The sequence below is a fragment of the Bufo bufo genome, chromosome 5, assembly GCF_905171765.1.
Source record: "Bufo bufo chromosome 5, aBufBuf1.1, whole genome shotgun sequence".
In the NCBI taxonomy this organism is placed as follows: Eukaryota; Metazoa; Chordata; class Amphibia; order Anura; family Bufonidae; genus Bufo; species Bufo bufo.
The window spans coordinates 429,630,085-429,649,464 of record NC_053393.1 but is presented as its reverse complement, the minus strand read 5'-3'; positions in this window follow the sequence as shown (position 1 = coordinate 429,649,464).

Here is a 19,380-nt window from a genome sequence, read left to right as displayed (position 1 = left end):
CTTTTATGTGCACCTTGGGCTGGGGAAGACCTGGAGAATAGGCGGCCAAGGGCTGATGGTCATTGCCCTGAGCTGCTCTTGGATCCTATTCAGACTATAGCCATTTTCTGCTGAATCATGTTCTGGGAAGTATGCCACGTACATCTAGTGTCTGCATTGGTTCTGATAAAGGAGACCTGTCTCTTACACTGCATTTGCCTTTACTTTTCACCATGTCGTGCTAACAAAGCAGCTGACAAATAAATCTGGAGTCCGTAACCACTAAGAACAGCACCTGATTTAGTATAAAGCAAGGGAGAGCAGGAGGAATAAATGGGTTGTCCAGGATCAGACAAACATGGCTGATTTCATCCAAAAACAGCGCCACCTATTTTCACAGGTCTTGCGCAGTATTGAAGCTCTGACCAGTTGACTCCAATGGAGCCAATCTGCAATAACAGATGCAAACCATGGACAGGATGCTGCTGTTTTTGTAAGAAAGCAGAAATGTTTTTTCTAATTTTGGACAATCCCATTAAAGGGGATAACCCGTAAATCATATTGATGACCTAACATCGATATCAGATTGTTGGGGGTCTGACACCCGAGAACCCAGCCGATCACATGTTAGAAGAGGCTGGCGCTTGGTGAGTGGTTACGTCACATGGCCTATTTGCAGCTCAGCCCCATTGAAAAGATTGAATATAAAGTGATTAAAAAGTCATACAATACACAATCCAAAATGGTATCAATAAAAACTACAGTCATGCAAAAAATTAGCCCTCACACAGCTCCGTAGATGTATAACCCAAATTCCACAAAAGTTGGGGTGCGGTGTTATATGTAAATAAGTGTAAATAAAACAGCGTGCAATGATCTGCAAATCTCACAGACCCATATTTTATTACCAATAGATCCCAAGTCACATCACTGGGTATAAAACGAGCAGGTTAGAGAGGCTGAGACTCTCAGAGCAAAGATAGGTGGAGGTTCACCAATCTGTGAAAAACTGCATCTAAAAATTGTGGAACAATTTAAAAAAAATGTTCCTCAATGTAAACTTTCAAAGACTTTAATATCCAGCCATCTATAGTACATAATATCATCAAAGGATTCAGAAAAACTGGAGAAATCCATGTCCACAGGGACAAAACTGACAGTCAGTACTGGATACTCATGAGTAGGGATGAGCGAACCTGTGGAAGTTAGGGTTCAACGGGTTCGGCCAAACTTCAGGTCAAAGTTCGGCTTCGGGACTTTAACTTGACCCCGAACCCCATTTAAGTCAATGGGGACCCGAGCTTCACTTTATTATTTTCTGTTATGACATGGTTATATCGGAAAATAATAGCATTCTTAAGACAGAATGCAAAACAATATGCATGGCAGAGTGAGGTGACATCGTCGCGCACCTCGCAGGTCCTGTTCAGTGAAGAAGAAGCTGCTGCAGGGCGATCAAGTGGATAAGGTAAGTTGTTGGTGTTTTTTTAACCCCTAAATGGCCATATCGTTTTGCATTCTGTCTTAAAAATGCTATTATTCTCCGATATAACCATTTTATTATGAAAAATAATAAAATCACCCGAACACCAAACCCGAACCCAGACTTCGGTGAAACTTTGCAGTTCGGGTTCGCTCATCCCTACTCATGATCTATGGGCCCTCAGGTGACACTGGATTAAAAACCGCCATGAATCTGTACGGGATATCACTGCATGGGCTCAGAAAAGCTTCCAGAAATCCTTGTCTATGAACACAATTCTCTCTGCAATCCCATCATGCAAAGAAGAAGCCATGTAATCTGGTCTTCACACGATGGTCTTCTCTATGCCAAAATGAAAGACTTCTGTAATCAGATGAATCTAAATTTTAAATTCTTTTTGACAACCACGGAAACCGTGTTCTGTGGACTGAAGAGGAGAGGAACCATCCAGATTGGTATCAGCTCAAAAGCCTGCATCTCTGATGGTATTGGTTTGCATTAGGGCCTATAGTGTGTGCAGCTTACACATCTGGAAAGGCACTATCAATAATGGATAGTGTGTAGAGGTTTCAGAACAACACAAGCTCCTACCCACACAATATAAATATAGAAAATATATAGGGATCAGAATATAGCAGTGCAAAGTTTTTGATTTTTAAAACGTATAACACAAGAAAAAACCTGTAAAAATGATTATAACACAAACTATAAAAATGTGGTATCACTGTGATTGCAGTGACCCATAGAATGAAGTTGAAAGGTCATTTTTACTGCATAGGGAACGCTATTAAAACAAGGGCGGAAAAGGGTTAGAGGGACCCAGACTACATTGTTACAGACCTAAAATTAGGGTAACAGTCCTTGCATTATGAGTTACAGTACTAGAGAGTTTCTATTTACATTGGCAAAGAGAAAACTGAGGTTTTTCACGATCTTTGAATGTTAGAACCAGAGGTGTTGAATATTAGGATCCAATAAAAGTACTTGCTGAGACCTCTGAGGGCCGGCCTCTCTCTAGATGCTGTTTTGTTTGTATTGGTGGAGGAAAGGAACTCTAGTCTCCCGTTCTAGCACACTCTATCATTCCCCTGGGTATGGGAGTGGAGGAGATGCTACAAGCGGAATCTGGCCACATCAGCAACCCTTCTTTGTTACCTGAACCTGCCATAACCCTAAGCAGAGCATCCAGCCACATACTATGCCCGGCGGAAACATGGCACCGATAAGTGTATTTTGAGGTTTAGATTCCTTTGGAGATGATGGGTTGCTGGATTCTATCCCTCCAAGGGTCCTTTGATGTAGATGGTGGTTGTTTGGTGTTGCGACTGGAAATTTAGGCCATGGCTTCTGCAGCTCAAAAGGTGCACTTATTGCAGGAGAGGTGATTTACCCCTGATGATGTTGGCAGTGAGGTAACAATCCATGTTTGACTTGCAAATGAGGCAAAAAATGAGCAGGATTGTCTCTTTGCAAACTGGCTGCACAAACCATGACTTCCAAGTGACTTTCGTATTCTCATTTAAAAGGGTATTCCCATCTCAAACAATGGGGACATATAGCCAGAGGTGGGACCCGAGATTGGAGCGGGGAAGTTGGTGGCCGGAGGACCCCGGGTGGTTTTCCATGATCTGGCCACTGCGAAGCACTCTCCCTATAGAAGTTAATGGGAGCGCACAACGCTTGCACGGCCACTGCTCACATTCATTTCTATGGGACCGTCAGAAATAGCCGAGCCAGCGCTCGGCTATATTCTGCCGCCTTATAGAAACTAATGGAGGGTGGCTGCGCATGCACAGTGCACCCTTCACAACTTTCAGGGATCCTTTCTCATTGTAGATGCAGGACCCGCACCTATCAGACAATGGGGGCATATCCTAGCGATATGTCCCAATTGTCTGAGAATACACCTTTAAACTTAACCAGGGTTAAGTTTCAATTCACTGCCCATAGTCAGTATTTGAATACCTTGGCCAAGGAACACTGGCTTTCTACGCCCCTGCTCAAATGCCCAGCTGTTCTAATGTCCAGAAGCTTTGCCATGTGGAGGTGCAGGACTTGAACTGTCTGCAAAACTTACAGTATACCTTTTTTCATTAAAAAGTGTGTGCTAACTAGTGACCGAATTACCTGCTGAAAAGAAGTGGTTTTGCTCTGCAGCAGTTCATCATGATCACACTCTCGTAGATATATTGGATGCCCCTTTACACATTTTCCACAAATGTAATTTATAATGCATAAAATGGCAACCTCTGCACTCAAATATATCTATTGGAATATCCAGCCTTGCCATTACCACCTTCTTCATGCCACTTCCAGAACATGCCTCTTGGTCACCTCCACAATGATCCCTAGTTACAATAAGTTGCCTATAATGATAAATAAAGAGACTCGGACACATTGTTTGCTACCTCATCTAGTGGCTTTTATTAATAACAAGGCAGTAGATTGGAAATAGCCCTGTGAATCCCTGACTCTTGCAAAGAGTCGTACTTCAACACTCAGGAGAGGAAAAACCCCCAGTGGAGGAAACCTCTAAGGAGCCATGGCTGAAGGACTACCCCTCCTCTGGGCATAGGGGGTAAAAAGCCAACATTTTACGTGAGGTAGCTGAGGAAAGTCTGATAAATGACAAGTCCGGTATTGAGAACAGAAACCGAGCCCGGAATCTGCCTCTTCATGCAGCAGAATATATCTGACTGCGGAAAGTCCAGTAAATGTCAAGTCCGGTATTGAGAACAGAAACCGAGCCCGGAATCTGCCTCTTCATGCAGCAGAATATATCTGGCTGCGGAAAGTCCGATAAATGCCAAGTCCGGTATTGAGAACAGAAACCGAGCCCGGAATCTGCCTCTTCATGCAGCAGAATATATCTGACTGTGGAAAGTCCGGTGAATGTCTTGTCCAGCGATGTACAGATGGATTAAGTTGTCTTCCTGGCGCTCTGCCCCTGTTTTTTAACTTTAGATTTCATTAGGGGTTTTCTGGGTCCTGGGTCTTTTGCCTCAGAATGATGGAGACGCCTTCTCTGGACAACATTAATGACAAACGCTGAGAAAAATAGAAGAAAGAACATGTATCATAAAATGTCTCTCTACAATATATTCTTATCTAAAATGTTTCTGGGCACATGAGATCTTCACACATCATCTACTCACCTGGAAATCCGTATAGTACATGATCGGGAATATTGTCAGGCCAAAAAATCCCATCCACTCGCTCACCATGCCTGTCATAGAGAAGATCTGCATAAGATAGAGGGAGAGAGTAGAGGATGTTAGTGCCCAAATATTCTCACCAGTGGCTCTGGTATGGAGTGAGATGGGAGGATGGCATGTCCTTCAAGAGTTTCTCTATTACAATTACACAAGATTGTGAATATTGACAGGAACTCACCTCTTTACAGTGATCGGTGGTACATAGGCGGAAGAAGCCCACAGCTACATCAACTGGAAGAACATGTTAAGGAGAAGTAACAGAAGTGTATTATTATAGTGTTTACTGTCATGTCTGATCAGCTCTACAATGGAGTCCCAGACAGCTGATAATCTCCAGTGTATCCTGCACACAACATTGCACTGTACCAGCCAGGTATAAAAGGATACAGATCAGCAGTGCCACAATGGTCACCAAGGTTGATGCCAGTCTTATGTGGCACAGCCGACGACTGCTGAAGGATTTCTCATACAGGCATATAGCTTGGCTCAGGTTGTAAACGGCAAAGAAGAAAAATCCAGTTCCTGCGCCGATACTGTGGGCTATCGGACTGATCTTCATCTAGAACATAAACAGAAATATAAATGTCATCAATGAGGTCACCAAGAAAATCAGAGAATAGAGAACAGCAGAGGATGCAGGTGGAGTGTAATTATACAGGGGCAGTAATACATGAGGATAAACACTTTTGTACTGAGCCCTCTGTCTACTACTGGATACTTTTATAAAACCTGATAACTCACCGAACATACACCAGTCACGGCGTTCGCAATACAAGCGAGCCATCCCATGGCGTATAGGATTTTCTGGCAGATGATATTTCGCTTCTCAGATGGTTCAGAATGGAGGATCATGAACCTGTATTGGATGGAAGCGACGCCAGCTCCTGAAATATACAATACATGTCATCATTATCATTTCTATACACACTTGTAATAACCTACAGGAGTCAGTGATGATTATAATCTCCAGTGATGACCACCGCTCAGCGCTAAATAATGATTACAGCTCCGAGTCGCTGAGCTCTTCATCATCTTATCTCTATAGAGGAAGCTGCATACACTTACCTAGAATGGAAGTCACCATGAAGACGACAGTGAAGACCACCGATTCAGGAAATTGTTCTCCTATAGCACTGGGGAAAAAAGCAAAATATTTGGAGTTAATAGGAGACAAGTGGCATACATTTCTCATCATGAAGAGCAGAGGAGACTTTATGTACTTTTACCTGCCCCACTATATATCCATTACTTCCACAGTACAATTAATAATCCAGTAATAATAATAGTGATAATAATGTAATAATAACATCCCCGGAATGACACCGATAACAAGACAGTAATAATTACACTGCACGGTCAGGAACCTTCGTTCTGTCCCCTCTTACCTGATGTATGGTAGTTTTGAATGGCCTAAGATGACAGTAATGGCAATCCCGGCGCAAAGGCCTAAAAGCGTCCATGTGACGAAGAGGATAGGCAAGAATGCCAAACCCCGAATCTCCATGGCGCAAAGGAAAAGATTCGCAAAGTGAAAACAAAGATTTGCTCAGCAAAAGCAAACGCCTGTCTGTCTGTCTCTGTATTCACAGATAATCTGGCTCAGATAATGTCAGGCAGTGGTTTTCCTAGGCTCAGAACTCGGTGATGTCACTAGCTTCTATGATGTCATCAGTGCCTGAATCTGATTGGTCCTCACTAGCTTTTGTGATGTAATTATCAGACATACCTGGATTCAGTGGCGTAGGGATCGCCATAGCAACCATAGCAGTGGCTATGGGGCCCTACGCCACTGGGGCCCGTCCGGGCCGCCTTCTGTTGATTTTTTTATTTTTATTATTTTTTTATTTAGACACACACTACACACAGGCAGCCAGGCCCGAGCCGCGGACCGCCCGCCCACTACACTAGTGTAGTGGGCGGGGCGCAGGCGGGCCGCGTCTCGGGCCTGGCTGGGGAGAAGAGAAGGAGTCAGTAGGCGGTGGAGGGGGCCTGAACGGGGGGCGTACCTGAAGGACAGAGGCGGAGGCAGGCACAAGCGGCCACAGCGCAGGAAATTGGAATGGAATCCTAAGTTCCGGAATCTATTGTGAGCTGCCTGCAGGGCAGGCTAGGGGAGGGCCGAGGGCGGGCGCCGGGCACAATTAGTGGGCGGTCCGTCCGTGGCCCAGGCCGGCTCGGGCATGGCTGGGGAGTGGGGAGGAGTCAGGAGCAGTACCAATGCCAGCAGTAGATAAGGAGGTAGATAAGTAGATAAGTAGATGCCAGCAGTGATAAGTAGGGGCACACTCTAGTTCTGGGGTTCCCCCCCCCCCTTATATGACAGACTAAGGGTACTTTTACACTTGCGGCAGGACGGATCCGGCAGGCTGTTCAGCCTGTCGGATCCGTCCTGCGCTATTTTGCTAGACCACTGCTCCGTCCCCATTGACTATAATGGGGATGGGGCGGAGCTCCGGCGCAGCACTGCGCGGTGAGAGGCCACCGGACGAAAAAGTCGGACTTGCAGTACTTTTCGGCCGCCAGGCTTTCACCGCACACTGCCGCGCTGCACCGGAGCTCCGTCCCCGTTCCCATTATAGTCAATGGGGATGGAGTGGCGGCAAGGCGAAATAGCGGCAGGACGGATCCAACAGGCTGAACAGCCTGTCGGATCCGTCCTGCCGCAAGTGTGAAACTACCCTAAGTTCTGCTCCTTATTGAAGGTTGCTGTACTCGCAGTAGATGGTTCCACTGTGGGCAGGCTCAGGGCTGGTGGTCTGGTGGTGGCAGAGGCACTACTGTGGCAGGCACAAGCTTCGTCTGGACTGGGAGTCTGATGGGAATGACTTGTAAAAGTTAGATGAGAGAGAAAAGTCTGAGTGCACTTTTCTCTCTCATCTAACTGAAGACGCATGGTAAGGCCCCATTCACACGTCCGTAATGTTTTGCGGATCCACGGGCCCGTGGATCCGCAAAACACTGACATCAGTAATGTGCGATCCCTAATTTGCGGACCGCACATTGCCGACACTGCTAGAATATGCCTATTTTTGTCCGCAGTTGCGGACAAGAGTAGGACATGTTCTATTTTTTTTTTAGACTTATTTGTTTTTTCCTCTGACTTTTCTATGCTCATAGCGGTGGGAGATCTAGGAGGGTGTTTGGGTGGGAGCTCTGGAAGGGGTGGAGGGAGGCCCGATAGATATGTGGGGGCTAGGGGGGGCCCATAATTTTTTTTTGCTATGGGGCCCATGCATTTCTAGCTACGCCCCTGTCTGAGAGATGCTATCTTAGAGCATCTCAACGGAAATAAGCAAATATCGCCATATCAGCATGGCTTCGTGAGGGTTCGGTCATGCCAAAACTAATTTAATCAGTTTCTATGAGGAGGTAAGTTCTAGACTTGACAGCGGCGAATCAATGGATGTCGTATATCTGGACTTCTCCAAAGCATTTGACACTGTACCACATAAAAGGTTAGTATATAAAATGAGAATGCTCGGACTGGGAGAAAACGTCTGTATGTGGGTAAGTAACTGGCTCAATGATAGAAAACAGAGTGTGTTTTATTAATGGTACACACTCAGATTGGGTCACTGTCACTAGTGGGGTACCTCAGGGGTCAGTAATTGGGCCCTATTCTCTTCAATATATTTATTAATGATCTTGTAGAAGGCTTGCATAGTAAAGTATAAATTTTCGCAGATGACACTAAACTGTGTAAAGTAATTTACACTGAAGAGGACAGTATACTGCTACAGAGGGATCTGGATAGATTGGAGGCTTGGGCAGATAAGTGGAGATGAGTTTTAACACTGACAAATGTAAATTTATGCACATGGAAGGAATAATGCAAGTCACCCCGTACATACTAAATGATTAAAACACTCGGTAACACTGACATGGAAAAGGATCTAGGAATTTTAATAAACGGCAAACTAAGCTGCAAAAACCAGTGTCAGGCAGCTGCTGCCAAGGCCAATAAGATAATGGTTTGCATCAGAAGGGGCATAGATGCCCGTGATAAGAACATAGTCCTACCACTTTACAAATCGCTAGTCAGACCACACAATGGAGTATACTGTGTACAGTTCTGGGCTCCTGTAAACAAGGCAGACATAGCAGAGCTGGAGAAAGTCCAGAGGAGGGCAACTAAAGTAATAACCGGAATGGGGCAACTACAGTACCCTGAAAGATTATCAAAATTAGGGTTTATTCACTTTAGAAAAAAGCGACAGAGGGGAGATCTAATAAATATGTATAAATATATCAGGGGGCAGTACAGAGATCTATCCCATCATCTATGTATCCCCAGGACTGTGACTGTGACGAGGGGACATCCTCTGCGTCTGGAGGAAAGAAGGTTTGTACACATACATAGAAAAGGATTCTTTACGGTAAGAGCAGTGAGACTATGGAGCTCTCTGCCTGAGGAGGTGGTGATGGTGAGTACAATAAAGGAATTCAAGAGGGGCCTGGATGTATTTCTGGAGTGTAATACTATTACAGGCTATAGCTACTAGAGAGGGGTCGTTGATCCAGGGAGTTATTCTGATTGCCTGATTAGAGTTGGGAAGGAACTTTTTATTCCCCTAAGGTCGGGAAAATTGGCTTCTACCTACAGTTTTTTTTGCCTTCCTCTGATCAACTTACAGGATAACAGGCCGAACTGGATGGACAAATGTATTTTTTCGGCCTTATGTACTATGTTACTATGTTACCTAAACCCTCAGGTGAATACCGTAAAAAACTAAAACTAAAACCGGTGTAAAAAAGCCATTTTTTGTCACCTTACATCACAAAAACTGTAATAGCAAGCGATCAAAAAAAAGTCACACACACCCCCAAAATAGTGCCAATAAAACTGTCATCTCATCCCGAAAAAATCATACCCTACCCTAGGTAATCGCCCGAAAAACTGAAAAGTGATGGCTCTCAGACTATGAAACACTTAAAAATGATTTTTTTTTTGTTTCAAAAAAGAAATCATTGTGTAAAACTTACATAAATAAAAAAAAAAGTATACATATTAGGTATCGCCGCATCCGTGACAACCTGGTCTATAAGAATACCACATGATCTAACCTGTCAGATGAATGTTGTAAATAACAAAAAATAAAAACGGTGCCAAAACAGCTAGTTTCTTGTTACCTTGCCTCACAAAAAGTGTAATATAGAGCAACCAAAAATCATATGTACCCTAAACTAGTACCAACAAAACTTCCACCCTATCCCGTAGTTTCTAAAATGGGGTCACTTTTTGGGAGTTTATACTCTAGGGGTGCATCAGGGGGGCTTCAAATGGGACATGGTGTCAAAAAAAACTGTCCAGCAAAATGGATTAAAATGGAAAATTTGCCAAAAAATACCTGTTTTGGCACCGTTTTTATTTTTTATTTTTTACAACGTTCATCTGACAGATTAGATCATGTGCTATTTTTTATAGAGTAGTTGTTACGGACGCAGGGATACCTAATAGTTTTTAAAATTTATTAAAGTTTTACACAATAATATCATTTTTGAAACCCAAAAACTTTTTTTAGTGTCTCAATAGTCTGAGAGCAATATTTTTTTTATTTTTGGGCCATTGTCTCATGTAAGGGCTAATTTTTTGAGGGATTAGACGACGGTTTGAATGGTTCTATTTTGGCGTACATACGACTTTTTGATCACTTTTATTACCTTTTTTGGGATGTAAGGTGGGCAAAATTTCAATTTCATCATAGTTTTTATTTTTTTAATGCCGTTCACCGTGCGGGGAATGTAACATGACCGTTTTATAGATCGGGTCGTTACGGACGCGGTGATATATAACATGTGTAGGGAATTTATTATTTTTTATTTTTAATCAGGGATAAATGTGTTATTTTTATTTTTACTTTTTTTCACTTTTTTTTACTTTTTATTTTTTTTACCCAGACCCACTTGGTTCTTGAAGATCCAGTGGGTCTGATGTCTGTATAATAGAGTACAGTACACTATATAGTGTACTGCACTGTATTTCACTCACACTTTGTCTGAACAGATCTCTGCCTTTAGCACAGATCTTTTCAGCACCATGGACAGCAGGATGCCTGAGAAGCGGCATGGAAGGGGTTTAAAACCGGCTGACATCTGCACAGATGTCAGCCATTTGAATCAGAGTGTCAGCAATGAGTTGAGAATAAACGGGGGGCGGGCGAAAGATCGCGCACCCGCCCCCCCACACTGCCGCCCGCCCTCACGCACCGCCCGCAATCCTCCCCCTCGCTGCGCCCGCAGGGCACAAAAACACAGAGGGCTGAGGGTTAACATCAAGCAGGGCCGTGCGTCAGTAATCAAAACTACAGTACACAGGACGTACCGGTACGCCCTGGGTCTTAAGGACTCGGCAAACATGGCGTACCGGTACGTCCTAAGTCCTTAAGGGGTTAATAACATCTATATTTAAAGAATCCTTAAAATCCTTGTTTGATCCTTTGCTATGGGCCCTTACTTCTCTATGTACGCCACTGCCAATTTAGGGCTTATTTACACAGACCGATGCACACGGCAATAATCAGGAATTAACTGTTTGTTATCGATCCACTGAGCCACAGTACATCTTTATACAGTGTGGGGATTTGCTCTGGTAGTTAGGTCTAGCGGATGCAGTATAGAGGCAAGGTACACAGTTCTTGAATCAAACAGCGGTGTTTATTCACACATTGGTGTATAACAAAATGCAGATAAGGTGTATCACAAAACGCAGGTGGCTTGGTGTTTGTTTACACACAAGGAAAGTCCATAAACAATAAAAGTCACCTTTTCTCCTGGGTGTTAATTCACACCCTGTTAGCAGTTCAGCCTCATCAAGTCCATAGGCGGCCTGTTTGCCTTTAGATGGGCCTCGGTCCTCCAGCCCGGCTCAAACCTCAAATCCCAGCACAGCCCTCAGTTCACAGCACACAGACTCCTGAGCTCCACTGTCAGAGGGAGGTAAATCCACACATCTGGCAGTGCTGGCTGGTTTTTATGCCTGGCAAAACCCGGCCTGGAACATGGTGAGTAGTCACCCACCCAGCACTTTGACCTACTCCCAGTAAGAGCCGTCCTGGATCAGCTATGACAGTCATGCTAAATCTCAAGGTGTCAATTAGCAATAGCTGCTGCTGACACATAAAATACAGGTCAGGTCAGGAACCTCAGTGACACATACCTTCCATCCACGATGATTCCATCTACCTTCTTACAATAGTTTAATTGTTTCTGGGGGGCATATCCCTATTTACACAAGACAATATTTTTGTCATTTTTTCTTGTGCTGGTGTGCCACAATTAAATGCACTGTTTGGACCTGAAACTGGTGTCCTGAAGCCGTACCTGTGAGGATGATCCCCATTTGTAAAGCTACCCCTCACACTATTTATACTATAATCCAACTACTTGTTGCTACCTTTTTCCTGAACTACGTGCGATGGATTATTACGGTGGCCCACCAAAAGGACTATAAACTGTGTTTTAAACAACAAAGGACTTTTATTAAACAAATAAAAGTCTACAGTCTATCAATTCTACTATATCTATATATATTTATATCAAAGGTTATATAAATATATATACATATAGACACACACAGCAATACATTAACACTATAAAACCTGACTAAGCTAACACAACACAATCTACAATTCCAATTCCACCCCAACAACTATCTAAAAAATACCATTTAGACACACACACGTTATAGCACAACACCCTCCCCCAACCCTAACTATAAAAGTTGTCCCTACAGGGTAGAAAGGATTAATCCTATCAGGGACAATTACAGGGACCAGGTAATGCAGGGCAGGGTAATATTACAGGGGAGCATTGCAGGGGTCAATGAATTAATTGCAATGTAATATTGCAGGGGTTAATGCAGGGATACAGGGGTTAATGATACTCAGCCAATGTTCATATTCTCTGTTTCAGGAGGGGCTGCTCAGCTCATCTCAGGTCCACTCTTCTATGTGTGTCCTTCCTCTTTTTGTGGTGATGACCCCCCCCCCCCCCCCCCCCCCCCCACAGTCCCAAATATGGACTATTTATCTATCATAAGTAGGGGAAGGTATTTGGCCATGGAGCAGAGGAAGTGTGCATAACCCAGGCTATAAAAAACAGGTTTAGCATGTCACTAACAGCTTGTTTGGGGTCTGACTGATCAGCTGTTATAAGCCTTAAACAATGCAAGCCATGGCCTACAGGCTATCAACACCGGTTTTTATGGAAACATGGGCCTGTATCAACTAGTGGGATGAAGAGTTGATAAGAGCAGGCATAGTATTCAGCCGGTTCCCTCTGGTTCTCCAGATCCGGTTGTTAAAATTACAGCCGGATCGGCTGGCTGAATCCCGATCCGGAGTTCGGCAGCAGCAGCAGCAGGTCAGGGGGAGATGGGCGATACAGATTAATGTTGCAGCACAGCAATGGAGAGGCGTCTCCCTTTCCTGCTCCTCCGATAGGCTGCAGGCACTAGGCTTGCAGCCTATCAGAGGCTGGCACAGGCAGAGCGATGACATCATCGCGTCCGCCTGAGCCGAGATTTGTACCGTGCGGGACACAGGTCGGAAAAGGCCTGTATCGCTGCCAGCATGGAGGTAAGTATTAGTCTTTTTTTTCTTTTATATGGCGTGCTATGGGGGCATCAACTGGGGGCATTACAGTCACATGATGGGGGACACTATGGGGGGCATTACTGGCACATGATGAGGGGGGCATCAACTGGGGGACATTACTGGCACATGATGGGGGACACTATGGGGGCATGATGGGGAACACTATGGGGGCATCATTGGCACATGATGGGGGACAATATGAGGGCATTACTGGAATATGATGGGGGATACTATCGGGGCATTACTGGCACATGATGAAGGGGGATGCAACTGGGGGAATTATTGGCACATGATGGGTGACACTTTTTGGGGGCATTACTGGTACATGATGAGGGGAGCATCAGCTGGGGAAATGCAAGTCAATGGGGACGGATCCGTTTGACGTTGACACAATACAGGGAGTGCAGAATTATTAGGCAAGTTGTATTTTTGAGGATTAATTTTATTATTGAACAACAACCATGTTCTCAATGAACCCAAAAAACTCATTAATATCAAAACTGAATATTTTTGGAAGTAGTTTTTAGTTTGTTTTTAGTTTTAGCTATTTTAGGGGGATATCTGTGTGTGCAGGTGACTATTACTGTGCATAATTATTAGGCAACTTAACAAAAAACAAATATATACCCATTTCAATTATTTATTTTTACCAGTGAAACCAATATAACATCTCAACATTCACAAATATACATTTCTGACATTCAAAAACAAAACAAAAACAAATCAGTGACCAATATAGCCACCTTTCTTTGCAAGGACACTCAAAAGCCTGCCATCCATGGATTCTGTCAGTGTTTTGATCTGTTCACCATCAACATTGCGTGCAGCAGCAACCACAGCCTCCCAGACACTGTTCAGAGAGGTGTACTGTTTTCCCTCCTTGTAAATCTCACATTTGATGATGGACCACAGGTTCTCAATGGGGTTCAGATCAGGTGAACAAGGAGGCCATGTCATTAGATTTTCTTCTTTTATACCCTTTCTTGCCAGCCACGCTGTGGAGTACTTGGACGCGTGTGATGGAGCATTGTCCTGCATGAAAATCATGTTTTTCTTGAAGGATGCAGACTTCTTCCTGTACCACTGCTTGAAGACGGTGTCTTCCAGAAACTGGCAGTAGGACTGGGAGTTGAGCTTGACTCCATCCTCAACCCGAAAAGGCCCCACAAGCTCATCTTTGATGATACCAGCCCAAACCAGTTGTAACGGTCACGTCCACACACACACAGGGGGAAGGGTAGTGACCACTGCGCTCCACCCTCACCCCTGGCCCTGCCTACTTGCCTCACGAGTCCTGATGACAGGGGACAACTGGACGGCAGTCCCTAACTTAGGATATGTGCAGGGAAGACAGACAAGACAAAATACGGAACATGAACGGACCGGGTCAGAACCAAGAGAGCTACGCAGTACAACGGATTAAGCAAAGAATGGTCAGGAGAAGCCGGGGTCAAATACCAGGAGAGTAGCGAAGTACAAGAGGAGTCCTAAGAGAGTAGTCAGGTGGGAGCCGAGGTCACAATACCAGGATGTATGCGCAGTACAGGAGGAGCAGGCAGAGGATCGTCAGGGAACAGGATCAGGTAAATATTCAGTAGTCCAACAAACAGCCAGGAACCTAGAAATTAACAGGCAACCTGTAGCCAGCAGGCTGCCTGTATTTATAGTGGGGAGTGAGGGTCATGTGACGTGGCCAGCGTCACATGACCGACAGACCAACCAGTCGAGCACCGAGTGATCAGCTCGGCGCTCAAGGCAGACTAGGAGCAGGGAGCCACCCAGCTAGTAAAGCCGCCCTGGGAATGAGGTCAAACACAGAACCTCATTCCAAAAGCTAAGCAACAGTTCTGCGGGCAATGGGGGACCGAGTGCACCTTCGGAACCCCGTGACAGTACCCCCCCTTTTACGAGGGGCCACCGGACCCAAGACTTCAGGCGATGGCTTTTCAGGGTGTTCTAAATGAAATTTACGAACCAGTCTAGGAGCATGAACCTCCCTGGCAGGTACCCAAGATCTCTCTTCAGGTCCATACCCCTTCCAGTGAATCAGATACTGCAAGGAGTTACGCACCTTCCTGACATCCACTATTTTAGACACGACATACTCGACAGCATCATTAACAAGAACCGGCGGAGGCGAGGCTTTCGATGGTACTACTGGTTCCAAATATTTTTTAAGTAGAGATTTATGGAACACATTATGAATGTGGAATGACTCGGGCAGCTCCAACCTAAATGATACCGGGTTAATCACCTCCGTGATCTTATATGGTCCAATAAAACGAGGAGCAAATTTTCTAGAAGCTACCTTGAGAGATAGATTCTTGGAGGACAACCATACTTTATCCCCAACCTGAAAGTTCACCCCCCTTGAACGTCTCCTATCAGCCTTGAGTTTTTGAGAACTTTGAGCCTTTTCTAGGTTTGATTGAACCCGGGCCCAAACTGTGCACAGTTCGGAGGAGAGTTTATCAGCTTCAGGGTTAGAGGAGGAGACGGACGACCCAGAATGAAAACGGGGATGAAAACCATGGTTACAAAAGAAAGGGGAGACCCCAGCAGAAGAATTGACATGGTTATTCAGAGCAAATTCAGCCAATGGAAGGAATTTGACCCATAATTGCTGGTCATCAGCAACATACAACCTCAGGAATTGTTCCACAGACTGATTAAGGCGTTCAGTCTGCCCATTACTCTCAGGATGGTAGGCGGAAGAAAAAGACAACAAAATTTTACATCTTTGACAGAAGGCCCTCCAGAATTTGGACACAAACTGCACACCCCTGTCAGAAACAATATTTTCCGGGATGCCATGTAAACGAACAATCTCTCTCACAAAAATAGACGCCAGGGTTTTAGCATTCGGAAGTTTAGACAGGGGAATGAAATGAACCATCTTGCTAAACCTATCGACCACTACCCAAACCACAGTCTTACCCTCCGCCAGCGGTAGGTCAGTTATAAAGTCCATCGAGATATGGGACCAGGGTCTACTGGGAATGGGTAGGGGTCGTAGGTTACCAGCAGGGCTGGTCCTAGGTGTCTTAGACCTAGCACAAACCTCACAGGCTGACATGTAGGACTTGACATCCCTGGTCAGAGTGGGCCACCAATAAGATCTAGAAACCAGATCCTTAGTGCCCTCAATACCCGGATGTCCACAAAAGGCAGAATCGTGACACTCACCCAACAGCTGGAGACGAAATTGTACGGGAACAAACCACTTATCTGTTGGGGTGGATGCCGGTGCCAGATGTTGTTCAGCCTTAATGCGAGCCGAGATATCCTGGGTTAGAGCCGCTAAGAAGATGTTTGCTGGTAGGATGGATTCAGGCGGCGTCTCAGTGGGTTGAAAAGCATGGAAGCTCCGAGATAATGCGTCTGCCTTCACATTTTTACTTCCCGGCCTGAACGTAATGGAGAAATCAAAACGGGTAAAAAACAGAGCCCATCGGGCTTGTCGGGGATTCAACCTCTTAGCGGACTCGAGAAACATTAGGTTTTTATGGTCAGTGACAACAGTTACTCGATGCCTTGCCCCCTCCAAAAAATGTCTCCACTCCTCAAATGCCCATTTAATGGCCAACAGCTCCCTATTCCCTATGTCGTAGTTTCTCTCCGTGGGAGAGAATTTCCTAGAGAAGAAGGCACACGGTCTCAGGTTAGTGAGGCTAGCAGGACCTTGTGAAAGGACTGCTCCTGCGCCGTCCTCGGACGCATCCACCTCCACAATAAAGGGTCTCTCCTGATCAGGCTGGATCAGAATGGGAGCGCTACTAAATTCCTTTTTTAATGTTTCAAATTAAGAAATGGCCTTGGTAGACCAATTCTCCAAATCCGCCCCTTTCTTAGTAAGGTCGGTCAATGGCTTAGCAATTACAGAAAAATTCATGATAAATTTACGGTAGTAATTTGCGAAACCCAAAAACCGTTGTAAAGCCTTTAAGGATGAAGGCCTTACCCATTCCTTAATTGCTAAAACCTTACCAGGATCCATCTTAAAGGCGTGAGGAGTCAAAACATGCCCTAGAAACAGTATCTCCTGTACACCAAAGACACATTTCTCTTGCTTAGCAGATAGCTGGTTCTCCCTCAACACCTCTAATACTTGTTTGACATGGGACACATGAGATTCGAAATCAGGAGAGAATATCAAAATGTCGTCAAGATAGACAATAATAAATTTACCTAAGAACTCCCTAAGAATATCGTTCATTAAGTTTTGGAACACAGCTGGGGCATTGCTGAGTCCAAAAGGCATCACCTGATATTCAAAGTGTCCTATCGGAGTATTGAACGCTGTCTTCCATTCGTCTCCCTCCTTGATTCGGATTAGATTGTATGCCCCTTTCAGGTCAATCTTGGAAAACCAGGATGCCCCCAAAACCTGGTTAAATAAATCGGAATCAATGGGAGAGAGTATCTATTTTGGACAGTGATTTTATTTAATCTCCGGTAATCAATACAAGGCCTAAGACCACCATCCTTCTTTTTAACAAAGAAAAACCCTGCTCCCATAGGAGAGACTGAAGGTCTAATATGCCCTTTAGCAAGGCTCTCCTTAATATAATCTTCCATAGCCTTGCGTTCGGGCCCTGAAAGATTATAAATTCGACCTTTAGGAAATTCGGCACCCTCAATTAGCTCTATGGCGCAATCATAAGGTCTATGGGGGGGTAGAACCTCTGGAGTAAGGGACGAGAACACATCAGAATATTCCTTAATAACAGAGGGTAATGTATTAGACCTTACTGAAACCCCAGCCTGGACCACGGACAAGCATGAGTCACACTTAGGTCCCCATTTCACCAACTCTCCTTTGGACCAATCAATGGTGGGGTTATGTAAACGGAGCCAAGGCAACCCTAGTACCACCTCAACTGGTAGGTTCTCCAGGACTAGAAGAGAACATCTCTCAGAGTGGCACACACCCACGGACAGAGAAATTTCAGAGGTACATGACCTCACCGTACCACCAATCAGGGGAGTAGCATCAATAGCCATGACATGGATAGGTGTAGGTAAAGCAAACATTGGAATACCCAATTTACAAGCAAACTCAAAGTCAATAAAGCTGGCCGCTGAACCGGAGTCAATAAAGGCCTTACCCGGCCACTTATTAACCCCCAGCTAAATTGTTATGGGTACCAAAAGCTTACCTTTAGAAAAATCAGGGTGTACCTGGTCTTTAGGTTGTCTTGCCTTAGAAGACTTGTCAGAGAGGTCCCTCTTAGGACACTTGTTGATCCAATGGCCAGGATCTCCACAGTAGAAGCACTCTCCGCGTCTGCGACGAAGATTACCCCGGGTCATGCCAACCTGCATGGGTTCCTCGGTGGAGACCTCAGTGTTGTCCCTGGAAAAGGTCACTGGCTGGACCACCATCTGAGAACAGAACTGTCGTTCTTGTCGTCTCTCTCTAACTCGTCTGTCAAGTCGGACAACTAGGGTCATCATCTCGTCTAAGGTCTCAGGAATTTGGTAATTGACCAATAGATTTTTAATATCAGATAGACCAGACCTAAACTGACTCTTTAGGGCTGGTTCATTCCATCCTGAGGGGACACACCACCGTCTGAATTGGGTGCAATACTCCTCTGCAGGGAGATGGCCCTGAATCAGTGCCCTAAGAGCTGTCTCGGCTACCAGGGCCCTGTCTGGTTCGTCATAGAGGGTACCCAGGGCCTGAAAAAACCCCTCCACAGAAGTTAGACAACTGGCCCCCTAGGAGGTAACGAAAATGCCCAGTCCTGGGGATCACCCTGTAGTAGAGAAATGATAATCCCCACGCGTTGGCTCTCGGGACCGGAGGACACGGGGCGCAAACGGAAGTAGAGTTTGCAATTCTCCTTAAAGGAGAGAAACCTCTTCCGGTCTCCAGAAAAGGGTTCTGGGAGCTTGATCTGGGGTTCAAATATGGACTGGAGGACAGAGGAGTGGAAGAACCTTGCCCTAACTCACAAGAACGGAGTTTCTCTCCTAGCTCCTGCACCCTCTGTGTCAAGTTAGAGACATGGTCAGTCAGGGTAGTAAGAGGATTCATGATACAGTGGTTATTGGGCCTGTTAATCTGTAACGGTCACGTCCACACACACACAGGGGGAAGGGT